This window comes from Phalangium opilio, unplaced genomic scaffold (assembly GCF_054372755.1).
Source record: "Phalangium opilio isolate 3A_F unplaced genomic scaffold, DU_Popi_V2 ptg000206l_1, whole genome shotgun sequence".
Lineage (NCBI taxonomy): Eukaryota > Metazoa > Arthropoda > Arachnida > Opiliones > Phalangiidae > Phalangium > Phalangium opilio.
The window spans coordinates 23,877-43,844 of NW_028324216.1; the positions used below are offsets into that span (position 1 = coordinate 23,877).

General features: G+C 37.4%; 1 long non-coding RNA gene across 1 annotated transcript in view; it reads right to left on the reverse strand.

Annotated features, from left to right (window-relative positions):
- Positions 1–610: 610 nt before the first annotated feature.
- Positions 611–19,968, reverse strand: part of LOC149621335 (uncharacterized) — a 50,858-nt gene continuing 31,500 nt past the window's right edge. Inside the window, exons 2-3 of the long non-coding RNA XR_016375101.1 lie at positions 9,151–9,252; positions 611–643 (exon numbers count right to left, since the gene is read on the reverse strand). This is a non-coding gene — a long non-coding RNA (uncharacterized LOC149621335). The remainder of the gene's footprint in view (positions 644–9,150; positions 9,253–19,968) is intronic.

Below are 19,968 nucleotides of genomic sequence, written 5' to 3' on the forward strand. Positions count from 1 at the left end.
TAGATTGGTGTGCAGAGGGGTAAACATTTCTACAGGGGCCGTTGGATTAACAAGGGGTAGATTCAGCCTGGATGTTGGTTTTGCCCTGAGCACCAGTGTGAGGCAGTGTAAACATTTCTACAGGCGCTCGTTTATAGGTTTATAGGTTTATTACGGAAGCCGTACAAAGTACACCCCTTTATAACGAGGCGGCTCCTCTGTTGGAGGAGCTCAGCAATAAAATAAAATAAAACTGAATACAAAAGTGGTGACATAAGATTGAGAACTTGAAATGAGGAGTAAAAATTAAATAATTAAATGAGACGCGCACAAGCGTAAAGGTCACTTCTTTATGGGCGAAAAAATTGCCAGCCATCAAACCCGGCGTTTTGATCCCGAAGGTTTTCCCTTCGCCAAGCCTGTTTCTTGGCCCACCACAGGGAGAGGATACCCCTTACTACGTCATATCTCCAGGGTTCCCCTTTCAAACCGAGCATGGCCTCCAATGGTTTACCATAGTTTTCTAAACGCCAAATTATGGCATCCGCGCCTCCAATAGAACATGCTTTGTGTTCTCGTCCGCCTCTCCACATAATCTACAAACAGGTGGACAGTTCCCTATCACTGATTGGCGGACCCCAGTTAGTAGGGAGCCTGTGCGAGCCTGAAACATTTTAAACAAACGAACATAAAAGAATTTCTCCTCACCCACGTGGTCTCGAACCCGGGGCCTTCCGTTTGTGAAGCCGGTGAGATAACCACTTCACAGCAGATACATATACATGAAGGCATCGTTTGACTAAATCTTATGTGAATTAAAAACTAACTATATAAAATAACTTCCGTGTGTGAGCACTATCTTAATTAGACAAGACTTCATTGGGTTATGACCATCTTCGACGATTGATCTTTCTGTCACTGTCATTCAATGGCGCTACCAACAACGCCATGATACACGCTGCTGAACGCTATTTGAGCTAATTTAGTTGTCAATTTGAACTAGAAAGCTTAAAAAACTTCGGCGCACCTACGCGGTATCGAACCCGGGCCTCTCCGGATTTGGGGCGGATGAGACAACCAAAATGAGGTACCGACCCCATATGGGATACCGACCTCTTGAGGTACCGACCCCATATGGGATACCGACCTCTTGAGGTACCGACCCCAATTGGGATACCGACCTCTTGAGGTACCGACCCCAATTGGGATACCGACCTCTTGAGGTACCGACCCCAATTGGGATACCGACCTCATGAAGTACTGACCCCAATTGGGATACCGATCTCTGAACTCTCTTTGAGCTAATTTAGTTGTCAATTTAAACAAACGAGCATAAAAGAACTTCTCCGCACCCACGAGGTCTCGAACCCGGGTCCTTCCGAGAGTGAAGCGGATGCGATAACCACTACACAACAAATACATATAGAAACACAATTATTTGGATTAAATCTTATTTGACTTAAAAACTAACGAGCATAAAAAACTTGGCCGCGCCTACGCGGTCTCGACCCCGCGACTATCCGAGTGCGAAGCGTATGCAATAACCACTACACAACAGATTCATATACAACTGTGCATCGTTTGACTAAATCTTATTTGCTTTAAAAACTAACTAAAAAAAATAACTACGGTATCTGAGCACGAGCTTCCTTTGACACGACTTCACCGGGCACACCACTTCGGGTACCGATGCACTGTGTGATACTGACCACTTCGAAGATAGATCCTTTAAGCACTGGCATTCAACGGCTCTACCCACTGAGCCATGATACACGATCATGAAATCTCTTTGAGCTAATTTAGCTGTCAATTTAAACAAACGAACATAAAAGAATCTCCGCACCCACGTGGTCTCGAACCCGGGGCCTTCCGTTGGTGAAGCCGGTGAGACAACCACTACACAGCAGATACATATACATGAAGGCATCGTTTGACTAAATCTTATGTGAATTAAAAACTAACTATAAAAAATAACTTCTGTGTGTGAGCACTATCTTAATTAGACAAGACTTCATTGGGTAATGACCATCTTCGACGATTGATCTTTCTGTCACTGTCATTCAATGGCGCTACCAACAGCGCCATGATACACGCTGCTGAACGCTATTTGAGCTAATTTAGTTTCCAATTTGAACTAGAAAGCTTAAAAAACTTCGGCGCACCTACGCGGTATCGAACCCGGGCCTCTCCGGATTTGGGGCGGATGAGACAACCACTCCTCAAGAAAAAAAGGTACTGACCCCATATGGGATACCGACCTCATGAGGTACTGACCCCAATTGGGGTACGGACCTCTTGAGGTACTGACCCCAAATGGGGTACGGACCTCTTGAGGTACTGACCCCTTGAGGTACTGACCCCAGTTGGGGTACGGACCTCATGAAGTACTGACCCCAATTGGGATACCGACCTCTGAACTCTCTTTGAGCTAATTTAGTTGTCAATTTAAACAAACGAGCATAAAAGAATTTCTCCGCACCCACTAGGTCTCGAACCCGGGTCTTTCCGAGTGTGAGGCGGATACGATAACCACTACACAACAAATACATATAGAAACAAAAATCGTTTGACTAAATCTTATTTGAATTAAAAACTAACTCTAAAAGCTAACGAGCATAAAAAACGTGGCCGCGCCTACGCGGTCTCGATCCCATGTCTCTCCGGTTTAGAAGCGGATGAGCTAACCACTGAACGTGACATTCAATGGCTCTACCAACTGAGCCATGATACACAATGTTCAACCCCCTTTGAGCTGAATTAGTTGTGAATTTAAACTAACGAGCATAAAAGAAAATTTTCGCACCCACGTGGTCTCAAACCCGGGCCTTCCGGCTGAGAAGCGGATGAGATAGCCACTACACCACGGATACACATAGAAGTGCGAATCGTTTGACTAAATCTTATTTGATCTAATTTAGTAGAGAACTTTCCCCCATGGAGTAATAATAACGGGAGTGGTTTTTTTCTATAGTTTAAACAACCACTTCAGAGCAAATTTACTCAAACCTCAGAAATTCCAATGATAAATAAATTTTAAATTTCACTGAGTTTTTATCAACTATTTACTTCCCTGAGTTATCCAGGATTGTATGAACCCTGAATAGGTATAAATACGAGCATAAATAAAACCAAACTATTCCGGAAAAACCATGGACGTACCACCACAAAAGCAAGCGAGCAAGCCAATCCCCTTAATTCTTAAATAACAATTTGGAAATTTCGCAATGTAATCTGATAGAATCTCCCCGGGTAGGTAGGTGGGGTAGGTAGCTGGCATCGTTCGGTGGACGTTTGAAGAAAGCGCGTGCACAAAAAGGAGTCCTAAGCTGGAAGTAAAGATCAAGAGGAGTTGGATTGGAACGACGTCGACAACGGAGAGAGCTGGATGGGGGTTGGGGAGCACTGGAGCGAGCTAGTGCAACCCAGTGCAGCGACGGAGTAGAGAAATAAAGGCAGATTTTGCGGGTAGTGCCTTACCGAGCGCGTCAACCCTTTGCCAGTGTGCCCCGCGGGTATCCCGACGAAAGAGATCCCTGGGAATTGAGAAAGTAGATTGATTTTTTTCCCTCTCTCTCTCTCTATCTGCTTTCCAACTACCTATCCATCGTTACAAGTGGAATTCAAACCAAACACAAAGAGAGTATAAGGATATGACGATATAAACACGATTTAAAGGAGAGGTCCAATGAAATAATATCTAAGTTAAGTTCCTTTTCTAAAAGATTGTCTGCTTCAAATATGGGTTGAAACGGAACATTGAAATAGTATGGTATTTGGACATTAAATATGTTAGAAAACCTAATTTTCTATCTAGTTCAATCGAGATCAATATTATATGTTCACTGTTTCGATATTATGGTATCCATGTTACCGGAAGTTATAACGGAGAGCTAAATAATAAGTGAAGCATGGTACCATTTTATCATGGTTCGTTCGCTACGAAATTTTAGACGCCTTGGTTCCGTTTTAAAGTTTGAGTTACTGCAATTTGTATAATATTTAAATTCTTACTTCCCTCTCCAAAAAAATGTTTAAAAAACAGCAAATCAAATAAATGCGTTGGAATCTGGAATAAAACTATATGGTAATTTTTAAAAGCATAGACCCTAAGCCTTGGCGAATAAAAGTTTCAAACGTGGTTGTTGGCTGCGTTCAGCGAGGAAAAAAGATATAACCGGTATTTCCGGTAAGTACAACTGAACGTATTTTAGAGACGTCAAAACATACTGCAAACCCAACAAATTCAGGAATCTTTTTAATTTTAAGGAACTTCAATTCAATTTCGATATATTCCATGAGACTTGTCTGCTAAACAAACCACGCCATACCAGGCATACTTGGGACTTCATTCTTTTCCTAAGTTGGTACAAAACCACCGACGTGTACCAGAGCTTCTCTTATATACTAAGGTCTTATTCTTTACTGGAGAATCATCGTTTTTTTTACCCCCTACAAACGAATTCATCCCTCTTTTCTCGGTAAGCTCCAGTCATGACAGAGCTAAGTAATGTATATACACGCTACGTAGAAATGTATAATATCATAAGCTAATGATTAAGCATAATAAGTTAAACTTACTCGTTTAAACAAAACCAAATAGAAAAAATGGAAAGTAATTAGATACAGGGGTAAGGTTAATGAAAGTTTTGATTTTTTTCTTTCTAACTCTCTAGCTTCTTAATTTGTCTGTAGACCAATTTGACCAATCAGTGATTGCAATCAGATCTACTTTAATATTATGCATATTACTGTATGTAGTTATCTTTGTCATTACATTTAATTTCCCTCTATACCCAGCTGCAGAAAATAGCAGTAGCCAACAACTGCTCCAATTCGGTTGGTGATTGGTGACATAATTTGTTAATTCATGTTGAATTTTGAGCCCGCATGCGAAATTGATATTCGGGAAAAATTAATTAATGAGTTAGAATGATTATATTTCAATTGCTTCAATTGGAGTGATTATTAGCAAGCATAGATTAGATTTCGTAGTAGTAGACGTGCGACACCTGGTGGCTGGTATATGAAATTATATTTTCGGTTTGCAAATTGCATGTACCTACTCCCCAACTCATTCACAAATTAAGAGGCGATGATTGTGAATCACGTACGGGGATTGTCACCTGTACTGAATACCTCACTTTTTATTATTTCAATTTGCCATTGTTGGTTGGAGACTTATATGGGTATTATTGACTTATGATCATACTCGGGAATAAGAGTGGATAATGTTAATCTAAAAACAATATCGGGTAGGATTGCGTAAGCCATATCATGGAATCGGCCTGCCACTCAGCAAAAGTTATTAAAAATGTTATTTTCTTCCATTTCAGTTTTCAAACGGTTTTCATCAGTTTTTTTAACAAATTGAAAAAGGAGAAGAAAAAATATTAAATAAATTGGAAGACAGATTGAAATGTCAGTGGGTGTAAAACCTGACGTCCTTATCTTATCTCTAACCTTTGTTTGAAGGAGATAAAAGCTGACATACACTTTATAAAACACTGACAATTCCACCTGACTCCAAAATGAATATTTTATTTTACGCGAGATTATTTTCAGGAATTTTCCTACACAAAATTATTTTTAAATTATTTTTCTAGGCGTTTTTTAAACCGATGTTCGTTCTGGTTCTACTTTGATCTGGAATACATACAGATAATTGGAATAACTGTGCCTTCATGTATCACAAATCCCATAGTCCTAAACCCTACTAATACGAATCATCATTATTACTCAAATAAATCCCATAAATTAACTAAATAAAATTATTTAATTAAAAATAAAACAAAAATAAATAAAACTAATTCCATAAATTTAAATCCTAATTTGACCCAATTCCTCCAAACTGAAGCAAGAAATTAAAATACACGAATCAAAATTAATTAATAATTAATTTAATCACATTAATTAACTAAATAAACAATTCATCCATATATGTTTATTTTCTTCAACAAATTAACCGAAAACTCATAATTAAACTTACTATCTAGGGGCCCTCAAAAAATTAAATAAACGTTACTTTGACCAATTAATAAGGTTAAATCAAATTAGTTCCAATTAAAACACATACATACACACACCTTTAAACCCAAAAAAAAAACAATTAGATAAAAAGAAGGCAAGGCCAAAGGCCCTTAATTCGTAAGTTAAACAGAATAAGCGTGGTTGGAGCATTGAAAAGATAAGGAGAATACAGGGGAATGAAGAACCATCACACTCCTGCATACCGAACTGCGCTCTCGCATTCCTCTACCCGTAAAAACCTAATTAATCTTAAGTAACAAGGACCAGTTCGAGATAAAAAGTATCAAACCTCGAGTTAGCATACAGCCAAAGACCTTTTCATTAGCTACTGTATACACTATTTTTACGTAATGTTAAAGAGACAAAAGCTATAATGTGAAGTTGAAAATTCAACAACTAAAAATTACGATTATGAAATTTCAATAGATTAACCATAAGTTCATAAGATATGTTAAATAGGTTGTCACTGGTAACTTAGAAACTGGAGCTTGTAATTTTGAAGTGAGTGACCTAGGTAGGTCATAGATTCGAGGTTAAGCGACGTACGCCTTGTGAATGAGGCGCTGCTGTCAAAGGCCTAATTAGTAATGCAGACTAAATAGGAGCTAGATGGAACTTGGTCCTGCAAAATTAATTAACCATCCGAGTGTAGCTAGGACTTCAATTCTCGCTTCCGTCGTTCTCCTTCGAACTAGTTATCTCGAGCTGTAAGTCTCTCAGTAGCATTACGAAGTATAGGTAATGTCATACTTATTATAGAACATATCTTATAAACTTATACTATAGCGAGTCTCGGAGAGGCTGGGGTTTTTTTAATGCCACTAGATGGCTCTCCCATAGTCAAGGGCAGTGTCGAGAAGGGGTACCACCATCTGAATGGGCCTTAAGTTAACTTCGTATTACGCACTTTCGATTAAACCTTGCCTGATCTTTATTTTTTTTACAGTTTCAAACGGCTTATTGCATTGCTATACCACAAAGGGGGGTTGGTTAAGAAGCCTCATCCAATTAGCGTATAGGAAAGATACACTATCTCATCCTGGAACTACCCTCGGGTCAACTGAGCTTTGGTGGTACATGATAGTAAAATAGATCAACGCAAAGTTGTAGAAATTAATACTGAGAAATTGTTCGTCAAAACGTGTAACGAAAACCTCTAACGCTCTATAGAGGCACGAAATCCTTACAGATGGCGCCACGAGAAAAATGCCACATTAGTCTTAACTAGTACAAGTTCATGTGAAAATTGTAAGAAACTTAACGGAATCAAAACGGCGAACGTAAAACATACAAAAATGCATCAAATCATCTACATTATGTAAAGGCTAGTTTTTTACGTTCCCTTAGTGTTGCCAGGCAGTTGGTGACTCAAGAGATAACAGAGAGAAAGACTTGCAGTTCAGTTTAAATCAGTACTTGACCAACTTGACTCACAGAGAGCATGACAACACTGCACTTACGTTAAAGCTGAAAGAGCTGGGGGTGGAATTTTCTCTAGCCCCTTTAGTCAGAACTATCCAAAAACTAATTAATTTTCAATTAGCAACTAACTTTAGATTAATTTGCTTCTGTCTTAACGAGACAATGCCTGTTTAATGTATGTAATACTTTTTTCCTCGTGGTTTGCCAATGGTAAGTATATACTGTTGCAATTGAAGTATTACGGTTCACTGATTACTCAAAATGAGCAAGGACTCAAGGAGCAGATAAAAAAAAAAGAAAGTTGTTTTTGTGTTTTTTTGTTTTAACTCGCTATCCTTAGGCCTCCCTGAACTGTTTTTACTGGTTCTGGTTTGGTTCTTCCAGTGACTTTTTCTCCTCTTCTCAAAACCAAAGGTTTATTTTTTTTAGTAAAGATTAAGCGGGAAGTGTGTTTATCTTTAACTTTTCATAAGTAAGTTAATTAACTTTAAATAGCCTCGTAGCAATGACAATGAGTTATTCAGAGAGATGTTGTAAAGATGTGGTAAAGGTATTTTTAGTTTGGCTATGGTAGAATTAAACAACGTCTGATAGGAACTTAAGGATGTATTACCAACTTATGCTTTAACATTTAGAGGGGGAAAATCTTACCGATCTAGTCGAGCGTATTGTACAGTATTTAACCTAAAATTAAAGCGGAAAAACGGAGTGCTTTTTTTATTTGGGGAGGTTTCAAGCTTTGGTTTTTGTTTAGGTTCTTCAAATTGAAAGGAGGATTTTACGTTAAGAGGGTACGTGCTTTTAAATGTTTTAAGAGTGAAAGGGTTGGTTAATTATTTATTTATTTATTTTCTAATTTGGAGAGGTCGATTGAAGTTTCTTTTCTATTTCACCAAAGTAGATAATTGATGAAAAGATTTATTTATCCGAATAGACCTACGATTATATAGGCTATAATGCAAACAAAACCTAACAGTCATTATACAGACTCCCACCCGAGCAAACGTTCATAACGTCAAACACCTCATAAAACCAACTCCAATACCTCAGCGTATAAACCAGAAGATTATAGTAAATTTTAAGAATTATCCATAATGCTTACAAAACCTAACGGTCATTGTACAAACTACTACAAGACAAAACGTTCATAACGTCGAAAACCGCATAAAACCAACCAAAATACCTCAGCGTATAAACCAGAAGATTATAGCAAAATTTTCAGAATTTTCATATTTCTGACAAACCCTAACTGTCTTTATTCAAACTTCCATACGACCAAACGTTCTTAAAGTCGAACAGCCCATAAAACTAACCCCAATACATCAGAAGAATATAAAAAAAATTAAGAATAACCCACAATTCCAACAAAACCTAACGATCATTATGTAAACGCCCATACGATCAAACGTTCATAAAGTCGAACAGCCCATAAAACCAACCCCAAACTTCACAAGAAAATAAAATAATAATAAAATTTACGAATAACCCATAATTCCCACAAAACCTAACGATCCAAATGCCCATAACGTCGACAACCCCATACTCCAAAAAGGTTCGAACAACTTCCAAAACAGCAATAATAATTAGAGTGTCAACAAATCATCAAATAAACACAAAAAGAAACTACTCAATATTGAACAAAACAAAGCCCCGCCCACCCCTTTATAACCAAAAAAAAAATAATAAAAATAAAAAATGATGAAAACAAAAAAATATTCTTACCGCGTTGCTTGTTGTCGTCGTCGACTCCAAATCAAAAACGAAACGAGAGAGCGTTCCAGTGTCGTTCAGTTAGAAAAATCGACAGTTTCGTGAGTTCCTCATCTAAAAACGAATTGATAAAAGAGAGAAATAGCATTTAGTCACGGTAGGACATAACAGAGAAAGAGAACAATAAATAATCCAGGATTCTAGCCTGCACAAATAAAATAAACATTACGAATAGAACTTTCAAAGATTATTAGACAAAAGTTTGTCATTTCCGTTAAAAGCCCTTCTTCAACCTTTTTATGTTTTTCATAAGCTTTTAGCATAAGTTTATAAGATATGTTCCATCCATAAGTATGAATGACACTTCCTAAACATCTATACATCGTAATTATTTTATGATGAAATTAAATATTTAATAATAATTTATTACGACGAAATCTAATGTATGGGATAATAATCTCCAATTGAAGCAATTAAAATATAATCATTCTAACTCATTAAGTAATTTTTCCCGTCTCAATTACGCTGCAGGCTCCAATCAAAATAAACACATGATTTAAATCATTCAATATCACCCTAAATCTACTTTACCAGCCACCAACCAGGTGTTAATTTCACGTCTACTACAACTAAATCTAATCTATGCTTGCTAATAATCACTCCAATTGAAGCAATTAAAATATAATCATTCTAACTCATTAATTAATTTTTCCCGTGTTAATTATGCCGCATGCAGGCTCAAAATTCAACATGAATTAACAAATTATGTCACCAATCACCAACCGAATTGGAGCAGTTGCTGCCTACTGCTATTTTCTGCAGCTGGGTATAGAGGGAAATTAAATGTGATAACAAAGATAAATGCATGCAGTAATATCTGATAATATTAAAGTAGATCTGATTACAATCACTGATTGGTTGGTCAAATTGGTCCATACAGACAAATTAAGAAGCTAAAATGAAAGAGAAAGAAACGAATACATAATTTTACTAGGAATACACTTACTACTACTTAAGGCTTTTCATTAGCCTTCCCATCCCTAAAGCCTAGTTACTTTCTATTATTTCAATTTGCACTTGATTTCATATTTATAATGAATGACCGCTTCATTCAAATTATTTAATCCTTAAATTATGGCTTTTTCGTTAAAAAGGAGTAAAAGAATATTGAAGGGCGTACTTTATGAAGGTGCCCTAGCTCCCACCCTTTTTCCATAGCAAGTCGACAAAGAGTTTTTACCGGATATCCGGTTCCCCATTGAGTTCCCCTTGACCACGTGGTCGGAAACGCGAATCAAACGCTTTTTTATAGGCCTCTACTATTCGATTCCCGTTTTTTTCTTTTTTTCCTTTTTATATATGTATATATAACTTCAATGGAAAAGAGCAAAATCAATATATTTCCTAACTCTCGGATCCCAGTATAGCGGTTAAGCTTCAAAATAAAGTCAATAAAACATAAAGTTATCAAGAATTAAATACTGTGACTCAGATTTCATGATTCAAACAAATTCCCTGGTTTTCCATGGCTATTTCCCGGGGATTTTCCCTGAAATTTTAGGTCAAAATTGGTCAGTATATTTTTAAGAATATTATTGTAAACTCTTCAGAATAAATATGAAAAACATATAGTAACATTAAACGTTGGAATTTCACTAAAATCAAATTTTTCTGAGTTACCTAGGGTTTTTTGGCCTAATTTTAAATTCTCTGACTTATCTATGGCCTTTTGAGCCTATTTTTTAGACTCCGACTTATCTATGATCTTTTGGTATATTTTTTACTTATACACGACCTTTTTGGCTTATTTTAAAATTCTCTGATTTCTCTATCACCATTTGGCCTATTTTTAATAAATTTCCTGACATATCTATGACCATTTTTGCCTATTTTTAAATTATCTGACCTATCCCATATCTTTTTGGCCTAATACAAAATGATCAGACTTATCCCTGACCTTTTTGGCCTAATTTAAAATTATCAGCCTTATCCCTGAACCTTTTGACCTATGACTTATTCCTGAAATATTGGCCCATTTTTAAATTTCCTGACTACTAATCTATAACCTTTTTCGCCTATTTTTAAATTCCCTGACTAATCTATAACCTTTTTCGCCTATTTTTAAATTCTTTGACTTATCACAGACATTTTTGGCCTATTTTAAAATTATCCAACTTATCCCTGACCTTTCTGACCTATTTTAAAATTCTCCTCCTTATCCCTGACCTTATTGGCCTATTTTAAAATTCCCAAACTTTTAAAGACTAGTTCATCCACAGTACTTCCCAACTTCCGTATAATCCACTTCCGCTTATATAGAATTCAGGAAAAAACACTCTTCCTTTTTTTTTCCTCCTTCCTACAGAATTTCCCTTTCTTTTTTTTTTTTCGTAAGATACCGAGCGCCTTTTCCCTTTTCTTTGGAGGGGGGGGGAAGGGTACACATATACTGAACGAATTGCGTCGGGCAGAAAAAGGGGACAAAAATCTACGTGACAGATATTCAATTTTGAAGTCCATTTATTTTGTTTCCTTAGTTCCGTTCCGTATAGGTAACTCCCGCTTGCTGCAGCATGCGCTTAAGTTCACTTCGCGCCCGATCCTTATGGTCAAGTCCGAACTCCGGACTGTCATTTTTTTAAGCTTACATAAACTTTCTATGGGCCTATAGTGTCTGCTCTAAAATTAGCTTGGTAAAGAGACATTAGACCGGAGCTGAATGATGTACGACACTCCGGTTATAATGTTGTTTTGTTGAAGAAAAGAACTTAATGTTTTGAGTCGAGTCTCAAAGAATATACAGGGTGTTTAACGTTTTTCTGATACGTCTGGTGATGGCATAAATTAAGGGGGATGTTTGTTCTTTGGGAAATCAATCAATTTTTAGTCGAAAATGTTCTACACTTCTAACGCCTCCATTTTGTTTACCACAAGGGACACTGTTTTCGAGTTATGATTTGATTCAGTGTTTTAGGGATGACCCCTTAATTAAATTAAACTAGAAATAATTGTCTAAATCAGTTTCTTAATTAAATTTAAAGGGGTCATCCGTAAAATACTCCAACAGCAATCTTAACTCGATTTGAAACAGCGTTGTCCCTTGTGGTAAACAAAATGGAGGCGATAGAAGTAGATGTTACATTTTCGACTCAAAATCGATTGATTTCCCAAAGAACGTTACATCCCCCTTAATTTATGCCACCAGACTTATCAGAAACACCCTGTATATATAGCGGCATCTTGAAAGGAAAAATATTACAATATGACACTATGCTAATACCACTTTTATTGTTCATAGAAGTATAGAACAATTTTGATCCTCAAAATTCAGTTGATTTCCCATAGAACCAACCATCCCACTCATTGAACATACTTAATTCGGTCCTATAATTACTCCCTATCTCTTTTTGGAAGAACACCCTGTACAAATACAATCGTAATCACATCCGTCCCGCATTCACTCAATAGCTTGAAAATGATTACCCTTAAAGACTAACCACATTAATCGCGGGAAACCCAATAACAAATCAAAAATAGCCAATAGACGAAATGAAACCTTAGATGAATGAACACAACACACTCCCTCTGTAATCAAGCGGCGCATGAAAAGGACTACACTAGTAACAACCAGTTCCAGAATCCAGATCAAACTATAAACTCCCAAATCCCAATACACCAACGATACTTCGACGAAGAAGTACTTGATGCCAATTCCACCATCACACCATCGTGACGTTTAGTAGTCTTTCCGGAAGCAGCTAGCGACTGATAGAGAAGGATATGGTGGTAACTTTATAAGCTTATAACCTCGTCGGCGGCAGTCTCTTTTGTCGAGAGTAATGTCTGACACGTGACAGACGATATCGGGGAAGGCAGGGAGGGAGGGGAAAAATCCATAACCTTCCAATAGCTCAGGCTACCATACTACACATCGCCATATTCAGGCCGTTATTCTTCATAAAAGACTTGCTAGCTTGCACTGATGTCCGATTAGGGATTGGACACTTTGTGCATGTTTGTGGGTCTCGAATTTAGGAACGTCAATTCCTGCAGCTTTAGTTATGTACAGATAAAACTTTTGAATCATAAAGCCCTGAAATCCCTCTCAAAACAGCCATGAAAGCTCTGTCGAAACAACCCCGAAATCCGTGTCGAAACAACCCCGAAATCTGTCTCGAAACAACCCCGAAATCCCTCTCGAAACAACCCCGAAATCCCTCTCGAAACAACCCGAAATCCCTCTCGAAACAACCCCGAAATCCCTCTAGAAACGACCCCGAAATCCCTCTCGAAACGACCCCGAAATCCCTCTCGAAACAACCCCGAAATCCCTCTCGAAACAACCCCGAAATCCCTCTCGAAACAACCCCGAAATCCCTCTCGAAACGACCCCGAAATCCCTCTCAAAACAACCCTGAAATCCCTGTTGAAACAACCTGAAATCCCTCTCGAAACAACACTGAAATCCCTCTCGAAAAAACCCTGAAATCCGTGTCGAAACAACCCTGAAATCTGTGTCGAAACAGTCCTGAAATCTCTCTCGAAACAACCCTGAAATCTGTCTAGAAACAACCCTGAAATCCCTGTCGAAAAAACCCTGAAATCCCTCTCGAAACAACCCTGAAATCTCAGTTTGGAGCGTACATAAAAAATATAAAACATTCGAATCTTTTGAAACGAACCAAAAATTAACAGAATAACTTTCAAATCAAGTAAAATTTCAATGCAAGACCCTCAATAATGTATAGACGGCGCTATCCGACCCCACGGTCCAAAAAGGGCCCATCGCCAGCCGGTCAAATTTGTCATACTAGTTTCCCCTATATGAATAAAAGCGGTATAGCTCCCTTTTACAAGCGCCGTCCATGCAGCAGTACCATCAGAAATGATAATCAATGGCCGTTACAATACGTAATAAAAGGAAAGGAGATTAGAAATTTAGTCAAAGGCAGTTGGCTCTACGTTGCACGAGCCTTTTGGAATTACCCAATAATTTAACTGCCAACTAGGCTTGACTACCCAACATCCTTTATAAAAGTCCGAGTATATTAAATCCGATGGGGTGCATGCTGCATGCACCATGCGAGAGAGGCTTTCTAAGAAGATATTCTATTGTGCAAGAGGATTAAGGCTTACTAAATTGTATTTCTTATCCTTTGGATATATGAAAATATGCTAAAATCATGCATTCACTGTTGCAAGGGTTTTGTCATGATTTTCATATTGGACAAGCTTCTTTATCATTTTCATTCTTATTTTGGTGATAACGTGGATTAAATGATAGAATGTGTTATTACTTCTTTAACATGACAAGAGACCAACCACGGATGTCACAAACTCCATATAGGTACATGGACTTTGTAATGTGAAATATTGTAAAGAGGACCAGCAAATTAAGGTTTATTTATTTATTTTTTTGCGTTACTAAATTAGCATAATTTATTATATTAGTCAGTTTCTCCACCCTTCAAGGCACGCCTACCTTTAAACAGAGATTATACTTTGAAATTAATTAAGTTCTAGCAAAGGTTCTAGTAAATACCTTGATACATCACTTAAAATAAATAAAGATCCTAAGCTATTTTACGTCACATTGGCTTTAAAAACAGCGATTTCTAAAATTAATATTAAAATTACCGTTGAAATACTAGAATAATCGGTTGATATCGGTTTCATTTGGTTAAATAATCCGTTGATATCGGTTTCCTTTGGTTAAATAATCCGTTGGTATCGGTTTCATTGGGTTAAATAATTGGATGAAATCGGTTTCATTTGATTAAAAATCAGATGATATCGGTTTCATTTGATTAAAAATCAGATGATATCGGTTTCATTTGATTAAATAATTGATTGCCTCGCCAAATTTAAATAATCGGTTAAAATCGGTATCGATTAAAGTAAAACTTCGATATCGACCATCACTAATTAGAAAAACGAATCGAAAGTCCAAAATCTTTAACTGTAATTAAAAATGTATTTAAAGAAATTCAGAGCAAGCGACAGACAGACAGACAACTTTAAGTTAAAGCATAATCCGTTTTCTACGGTCGTTCAGGAGCATCGCTCCCTTTTCACTAACGGATATTCAATGCTAATGTTTTCGGGGATCCCCCTGTTTTTCTTTTATGGCGGGAAAAAAGGCATACACTGTTAAAAATAAAGGTATTTTGAAGGTACTATAAAATACCTCCGCGACCTTTTTAGTACCCATGAACGTATTTTATTAGTTGTCTCACAGTGCGGGTATTAAATGATTTCGAAAAAGGTATTTTGGAAATATAAGGTATATAATGAAACCTTTTAGAGTTTCTGCGCTTCTGCTGGTATGTTATCGTACCCTGGAAGTAGAAAAGGACTTAACAGACTCCTTTAGAGGGAGTTTTTAGTTCCGGCGTGCTGATTATAATTAACACTACGAAAGTAAAATACATGATATAATACTTCAAGCCCAAATTCTCTAACACTAACTGTTTACTTCACCAGTAGCACTAGTAATGACAGCGTAGAAGAAATCTCTGTTGGAATATTATTAATAACCATAAAGAATAGGTTCGGTAGGGTAGAATAGGGTAGTGGTTTTCTACCCGAGATTTCAATTTCAATCTCAAGTTTCCTAGCTAGTGGTTTTTCTTAAATATATAATTACATATAATTAACATTAATTATTTTCTTTGACAGCTATATACACTAGCATACGTTACATCATTTAAAGGCAATACAATTATGATATAAGGCTTACATAGTTAATATAAAGGTTTGAATCCGAGCTTACGCCTTCAGTCGCCATTCAGAAAATATCCATGTATATGTGACCCTGAATTACCTTTACACTATAACAGTATCACACCTTCCTTAACAAGGGGAAGCTAAATATAGTATCGGGAAATGTAGAGTGGTTAATCCCTTGCTTACTATGCGAACTCTCACGACCCCGCAAGCCTATGGCGCAGACACTTAAAGGCGAGATGGAAGGCAAAATTTTACCCTCATCCCGTAAGCCCACAACACAGACACTAAAAGTTGAGATGGAAGGAAAATATTACTCTCGTGTCTTTCAGTCTCATTTGCATCGAAGTGGTGTATTGCTTACCATGTCTGAAAATGATTCAAGCCCGCGGTAATAAAGGAAAGTTTACCAGTTTCAAATGTGGCGCAAATATTTTTGATGGCGCGAAAGTATAATTTAGACCTGTTTGTGGGTTTTATTTGACACCTAATTCGGTAGCACAAAATACCTTTAGAAGTATATTATCGAACCTTTTCGAGTGTTAACAGGTACCCTTTTCGGTAATAAGGAGTACCTTTCACAATTTGAAAGTTTTATTCCGACCTTTGTTGAGGTTTAAATGATACCCATTACGGGATCACAAAATACCTTGTAGTCCTCAAAAGTACCTTCTTCAAGAGGTATTTCATAGTACCCTTACACAACGGTATTTTGTAGTACCTATATAGGTACGTCTGGGGATGCATTGAAAAATACCTTTAAAGGTACTAGACAGTACGGTTATTTTTTACAGTGTAGGGTCCAAATGGGAGTCCGATGTCATCTTCCCAACTTAACTTTTATTTCTGTGTCCCCAATCTCTTACTGCTACCGGGGTTCAAAAATGGGGACTTTAACACGTCCCTTCCTGTCGTCTGCTTAAACGATTTATATCTCGTTTCATCGATTTTTAATCGGAACTCGCCCTATCGAGGTAAAAGTACTTTTAAAACCCCCCATAATGTCGCACGTCGACGTTATGAGAATTGCACTTAACGTGTGTTAGAGGTTATCACCTTAGCTTAGAGGTATTGTCAGGGATAGATTTAATTTTAGAAGTAGGAATAGAGAACAGAGTAATATCTGGGCGCGCGCGGCGCGCCACAGTCCCGGACCCCCTTCCACTGGACGGGGGGGAGGTATGAAAGAAGAGGTGGCCGGTCATAGCGACAGAGGTAAAAAGGAATTACGTATTTTTCGCCGTCCCCGCATCAGCAACGTCATCAAAACGTAGTTTAAGTGAGCAGCCAATAAGATAATTTAAACTTTTCGTTACGTGTTGGAGGGAGGGGCTCTATACTGGGTGGTCTATGAGTCGGAATAATTGAAGTAAATACTAACCGTTCTCCATTCCTACTTCTAAAATTTAATCTACCCCTGAAATTACTAAAAATTCTCTAGCTTTTGGTAAAGATTTAAAAATAAATAATTAAAATAACAAAATTAGAAAATAATATTTCTGTAATTCCAAAAATTAACAGAACTTCCATAAATTAGTTCTATTAGAGGAAATGAATATTAATAAAAAAACTCCCATTAACATGACTTAAAATTAATTCGTGAATTTCAATTTTGGTGCAAAATGTTCATAATTCATTAAGTTGTGCAGGTACATAATCTAATATCTAAGTTAAATAATCCGGGCGTTCAAAATGAAATCAACAAGGATGTAATTACAGAAATCCTAGCTTAGTTTCTCATCGTGGGTGGCTCATACCCTTAAAACCCCGTGCGCGAGGCAGAAACTAAAGGGATAATAGCACGTAAATCGATAATTTTATTGACAATAGACCTGTTTCAAAAGGGGCGGGGCGTAGTAACGTCTGCTTGATATAGGGGTAAGGACTAAGGACGGAACATTGATTGGGTACGTGGACACAAAGACCTTAGATAAGGGCTTCGAAGTTACCAGTCCGTCATATTTGGTCTGTATTGTTTGAAGTCATGTCTAGGGTATTTGTATCAAATCGATTTTAACCGATTATTTCACCGAATGAAACCGATATCGACGAATTATCAACCGAATGAAACTGATATCGACGAATTATCAACCGATTTTACCGATTATAAACCGATTTGTACCGATTATTAACCAATTTGAATCAATTATCAACCGATTTGTACCGATTATTAACCGATTTGAATCAAATGTCAACCGATTTTTACCCGATTATTAAACCAAACAAAACCGATATCGACGAATTATCAGCCGATTTTTAACCGATATATCGGTAAAACAACCTCTAACCGATTAATCGGTAAATTAAGCTCGACCCTCGATGTATCGGTTAAAGTGCCATAGGTGTCACAGATACCGATACCATATCAGTTTGTGTCAACCACTAACCTAAACTAAATTATTAGGCCTAGCTCCTCCCATTTTTCATAAACACATTGCAACAGTATTTCACAGTCGAACATTAAAAACTACTATCCCTTTTACTGGGGACTTAGAGCATCGCGGCGACGGTGAACTCAGTCACTTAAGCCTTGGTCCCGCTGCTGTACCGGAAGCGTGCCATTTAAATATTGATAGGTAAAGTTACGGGTATATGAAAAGGGATTTGTTCGAGTCTGACGTCAATGGTACCGGTATTTCCCGAGGGGGATTAAAATTGAAGGAAAGTGAACTTTAACCTCGACAAAGTTAGAAAAGGCAGGTATTAATATATTAAAATACTCGAAATGCTCTTGATTAAATGACTTCTCGAGGGATTAAAGGTCGACCTATTATTTGATAGCGAGTTTTATAACGAAAGCAGACGGACTTTAATAACAATATCGTCAAAGTTGGATTAAAATTTAAATTGTATAACGAAAAAGAATCGCGTACGTGGTTTACAGGCTAGACTTTAAGTCTGACCTAGAACTCATTCATGTCACTAAGAATAAGGAAATATTAAATTAAAATTTAATATTTCCATATTCTTAGTAACATGAATGAGTTTAAACACTAGGAAAATGAAAATTTATAAATTTATTTATAGGAAATTTATCTGGTGTAAAATATAGGAGGAAATTGGTGTAAAAGCTAACATATGATATTAAAACGCAGAGCGCATGCGCTAAAATACCTAAACTCGATAAACCCCATAATTTAAATCTTCCAACTTCAAAAAAAAAAAAAAAAAAAGAATACAAAGTTATTTTATTGACATAGTACAAAATCGACTTCAGAATCAATTCAATAAAATAGGAATATCGCAACCTACGCAATTTGAATATAATGATCACGGGACAAAACTTTCGCAACGTTTTGTTTGTCCTTATAATTTTCCTAAGCCTTGGCCAAGACACTTTCTACTATATATATATTATGAAAAAGAACACCTGGTTAGTCCTCCACGAAAACTTCGATTAGTTATAAGGTCGTTAATGGTACGGCGCAGTATACTAAAGCAACATTTCGAAAATAAAAAAAAAACCCCAAGCTATTGCCAGTTACATGAGTAAGGTGGAACCGATTTTGGTCAGAACAATTTCAGGATAGTTTAGCGTTTGGGGACTGATGGTTGCTGCTTACTGGTAAATCCATATATGTACTTGAACATATCATGTGTATACATTGGTTTAACCTTTCAACTTTGTACTATTTTTATAAGTTGTCTTATTTAAGGTATTTTTGGTAGATTTCTAGGCTTAGGAACAAAGGCTTAAGAAAGCTAGTAATCAATTGGTTTTTCAATAAAAAAAAAGATCTACTGAGGGATCTAAAGGCCCGATTCTACTCTACTGGGGGGATCCAAGGCCGGACTCGCCTCTACTGGGGAATTCATGGCCCGGCTCTACTCGACTCTATTGGGGAATTCAAGGCCCGACTCGCCTCTACTGGGGAGTACCAAGGCCCGACTCGCCTCTACTGGGGTGATCCAAGGCCCGACTCGCCTCTACTGGGGTGATCCAAGGCCCGACTCGCCTCTACTGGGGTGATCCAAGGCCCGACTCGCCTCTACTGGGGTGATCCAAGGCCCGACTCTACTCTACTGGGGTGATCCAAGGCCCGACTCGCCTCTACTGGGGTGATCCAAGGCCCGACTCTACTCTACTGGGGTGATCCAAGGCCC